This window comes from Pongo pygmaeus, chromosome 13 (genome assembly GCF_028885625.2).
Source record: "Pongo pygmaeus isolate AG05252 chromosome 13, NHGRI_mPonPyg2-v2.0_pri, whole genome shotgun sequence".
Taxonomy (NCBI): Eukaryota; Metazoa; Chordata; class Mammalia; order Primates; family Hominidae; genus Pongo; species Pongo pygmaeus.
Genome location: NC_072386.2, coordinates 45,268,307 through 45,273,147, shown reverse-complemented (window position 1 = coordinate 45,273,147; position 4,841 = coordinate 45,268,307). Strand labels below are relative to the sequence as shown.

General features: G+C 36.6%; 1 pseudogene; it reads left to right on the top strand.

Annotated features, from left to right (window-relative positions):
- Positions 1–3,702: 3,702 nt before the first annotated feature.
- On the top strand, positions 3,703–4,619 carry LOC129044214 (JNK1/MAPK8-associated membrane protein-like; annotated as a pseudogene).
- The last annotated feature ends 222 nt before the right edge of the window (positions 4,620–4,841 follow it).

The window sequence follows — 4,841 nt, the reverse complement described above, 5'->3', positions numbered from 1 at the left end:
ATAACCATGTTTATTTCACATTTTGAATTACATAGGAAGCACTGTAAAATCAGAAGGATGCTTAGCCTTCCCTAGGTTAAATCAATATGGGTAAAATATTATTGTTATAAAAATTCCAGAAACTACATGCTGTATGGTAAATTCCCAGGGAATCATCAATATCCTTACTGCATATATTTTTTTCTATTTATGAGAGTCCCAGGACTACTTTGCCTGATTTTAGACAAAAACAATATGGTATTTTTCAGTCATAATTTCAGTAAATTTTTAAAAAATATTAACCTGATTGTAATTTTATTTCTTTAACAAATTAAATAATTAAAAATCCAGTAAGTTCTAGGGCAGTGGTTCAATTGAGGATTCCTATCATTTAACCTATAAAGTTTAATTCATATGTTTAGGACTTACTCCAGGCTTACAGAATCTTTTTTACTTTATAATCTTGATATATTCTAACTTGATATAATCTTGATAAATTCTAATTTATAATCTTGATATAATCTTTATAATCTTGATATACCACATTTGGTATATTCATGGTACATTAAATTTAGGGAAATTTGATGTTATATCTGAATATTGTTTTCTCTATAAAGATATGGCCATCCATTTTCCTATATTAGATTTGTATTCATTCTCTGAAAATAGGCTTTCTCATTGTGTTTGCAGATATTTTATCTAAAACTTTTTTGCATGGACTATTTTGTTTTCCATGCCATAGAAACAACCATATATCCTTATTAGTTGAATTTTTTTGTGTAATTAACTCACATCAGATCTTTCACTTCTAAAAATTATTAGTAATAACTTGACCACAGACGCTTTAATCTACAAGTTGTTTTATTTTACTCTGATTCCTCCTTGAAAGTCCTTGCAAATCTGTCTTAGAGATCCAGGACTCTATGTCAGGTATATGTTTCTTATGGAATTGCTTAAAATACATTGAAATCATACCAATGAATTGAATCAGGATTTCCAGCTCCAGTGAAGAAGCAGATGTGTTCAGAAAACTGCTAATCTAAGATCAAGCAAATTAAAAATTAATTACATATGAATGAATGAATGAAGAATAATTATGGACTCTGCATGGGATATTGCTAATATGTTAATATTCTATTTTCTGGATATTAATAATCCCTTTATATTTTTTCTTAATTGACCTATAATTCATACCAAGTTATTAAACTGTGCCTTTATAGAGAAATGAAACATTCATGTTTTCCTTGCTTCCCGACCCCTCTGGAATTCAGAAACTTATCAAGTAGTCTCATTTTCATGCCAATATAATTATTTTCATAGGATCAATAAGAATCTACTCTTCTTATTAACCATATATAATTAGAAAAATGGATTATGCAACCCAGGTATTTACTGGAATATTTTATTCGAGAATGATACTCATTTTATCCGATTGCCCAGACACTTGTATGGAGTGACCAAGTTGGCCTTAACATTTCTTTCCGCTTGACTCAACTGTAGGCGGATGTTTTCCTGACTCTAGGCTCCTGGTTTCTATATTCTTAAAGCATTGTCTTTATAAAAACTTATGTTGAGATTCAAAAGATGATATCCAAAAGACTGGCACTTTGACATGCTGAGAAGCCTTAGAAGCTGCCTCAGCATCAAGGTCCCTCTTACGTAGTCTTATTCTCCCACTCCAAGAGCAGGAAGGGACTCTAAAATATTCTTATCTCCATCCACTGAGGAATGCAAACACCTGGATGGACGTTTACACAAGATAATGCCTGCCTCTTGGGGCTCATTCAAGTTCCAAAGACAATCCTTTGCAAGTACACTTCTGTCTCCTGAGTCCATTTATTCTCCCTAATAATTATTTACTAGGTGGCCAGTCTGAAAGGGCTAAGAACACTGGGATACATAAGATATTAAGCAGCTCACTCTCACTTTGAATGAATCAAACTCTCAGGGGAGTTTCTCTTAATAACTCCCATGCATAAGGGGCTTTGCTTGTCTCAATCCTTGTTGCCTGGTTAGTTCTGGGAAAGTTTAATTCCAGGAGGGACTACCTGGTGTCACAGATTAACAGGGCTGACTGGTGGTCCCTCACAAACTTGTGGGATACTGGAGGCACTGTACATGCAAACACCATCCTTACCCACCTGTGGCAACAAGAGTCTTTTGCTATCTCAGCCTATTTCTTGGAGTAAATTTTTGGGGGGATAAGAAGGGACTGCATATTCTGTACCCACTTTATAAATGACACTTAAATCCATGGTATTCTTAGCCTGGAATGAATACCACCTCTGCAGCTTTCTATGAAAAAAGAAAACAAAAAAAAAAGCTTATTTTTGAGTTTCCTATGGAATAAACAAATTGGCTGTATTTAAAAGAAAAAAAATACTTGGAGCACTCTCAGCTTAAACAACTACTTATTGGACCTATGAAAAGAGACAAAAGAAAGATATAGCCTTAGAAATTCCCTTGGCAAACCAAAACCAAAACTAAAACTAAATGAAGAAAAATACCCAGAACTCAGATTTAAAACAGAATTAATTAAAATCCTGCCTGCTTTGGATGCTCTTTGGTATTTACAAAGAAGACACTCCAGCCTGTAGTCTAGTGGCTAAGATGGCCAAGATGTCCACACTTTCACTGATGTGGCCAGGGTTTGATTTCCAGTCTGAGAACCAGTCCCTTGAAAATGTAAATCTTCTAACTCAAAATGTTTGTAAGAAAATAAATATTCATTAAAAAATCATGGTACCCATTTGTTTTGTAATCCTTTCTATCCTTGTAGATTTTATTTTGTGTTTTACTATTTTTTAAATCTTCCACTGTGGGGCACTCAAGTTGTAGTAGGACTTTGTGCGCAGGTGGTCAGCTGAGAAGCTGACACCTTAGGAAATACGACAGATGAGAACACATCAACACTGTGGGAAACAACACACACTGGGGCCTTTCGGAGGGTGGAGGGTGGGAGAAGGGAGAGTATCAGTAAAAATAAGTAATAGGTACTAGGCTTAATACCTGGGTGATGAAATAATCTGTACAACAAATCCCCATGACACAGTTAACCTAAGTAACAAACCTGCACCTGTACCCCTGAACTTAAAATAAGAATATAAAAAAGAAAGAAAGAAATATGGGTTGTATTTCATTTGCAACCAGTGAAACTTCCTAATTTATGAGCTGTCTTTGGGAGTGGTCTGGATCTTGAGAGTTTTGCAGCTTTTGCTCCCTCTTTGGAGGCACTGTTTAAAGCCATAAAGGGCTTCTTGGTTTTAGTTTTATGTGTGATTGTTTTTGTTTTCAGTCATCTGTTTAAGCATACCTTTGATTTGAAACTTTGGTATATATCTACAGTGTGATAGTTTTCAGTTTGCCTTGTTTCTTCCACTGGGCCGGAGAGACGGCCTCGCTCCATCACTGGAAATTGACCCTGTGAGAGGAGGAGGAGGGCCCCTCACAGGTGACAAGGGGAGGCACGGTTCTGCAGCAGCCATTCTCTGGGCTTCAGTGAAAGGCCAACTGCGCCCAAGATGGAAAGCTTGCTACTTGTATATTTAAAAGGATTTTTGAAAAGCAGTTCTTTGATCTGCTTAATTAGAAGTAGATCTAATTAAGATCTAATCTAAAAAGTAGGCTTAATTAGAACCTGATATTCAGGGAGCCTGGATGTCCGGGTGCTGTGGCCAGTTGTGCTGATCCCAGAGCTTCCTGGGGGAAACCTACAGGTGGCCAATGGCATGTCTGGGACTTTTTCATGGGAAGATCTTATTTAAAAATGGATCAAGTGAAATATCTAGAGAATGTGACTTGTGCCAAAGAGGGACACAGAACAAATGCACAGAAATATTGTCAGCTTTGCATGGTGTCTCCAGAACTTCACAATTATCTACATTGAATTTATTGCTACTCTTCCTCTTGTTTTACTTTGGTTCTTTATTGAATGGTAAATGGGGAAAAAAAAAGTTCTAGTGCACTTTTTCAACACATCATTAGATTATTTGAATCCAGTATGGCAGCTGTTGTCACCTTACTTGTGAGTGATGTAGTTGGTGTTCTTTATATCTGTTTGTTCATGTTGAGTATTGACACTTTCAGATTGGTACACGATGCTTTACAACCCAAGTCCAGATTGTGTTACCACAGTGTGCAGTACTCAGGAAGCTGTCTACCCACTACATATCATTGTATTTATCTATTATGCATTCTGCTTGGTATTAATGATGCTGCTCCCAACTTTATGGTGAAGAAGATTGCATGTGAGTTAGGGAAGTCTGATTTAAAAGTATTTATGCTGCACTTTACTTTTTCCTAATATTAACCATGCTTCAGGTGGTTGGTGGAGGCCTTTTATATTATGCCTTCCCATACATTATAGTAGTGTCATCTTTGGTTACTCTAGATGTGTATGTATCGGCTTCTGAAATAGAGAACTACTATGATCTTCTGGTCAGAAAGAAAAGACTTATTCTCTTCAGCCACTGGTTACTTCATGCCCATAAAAAAGAAAAATCTTCATTTCCAGAGTGAATAAACTTGAGCAATGTTTGCCCCTTTGGACTTTGGCACCTACGTTATCCATTTATTCCTTGTTCACTGCAAAATGTACTGAACTTTCACAGATACTCTCAGAAGGAGCCAGTAGACACTGATATGGTTTGACTCTGTGTCCCCACCCAAATCTCATGTTGAATTGTAATCCTCGACATTTGGGGAGGGACTTGGTGGGAGGTGATTAGATCATAGTGGCAGTTTTGCCCTTGCTATTCTCATAATAGTGAGTTCTCATGAGATCTGGTTGTTTAAAAGGGTGTAGCACTTCCCCTGTCACTCTTTCTCTCCTGCCACCATGAGAAGATGTGCTTGCTTCCCCT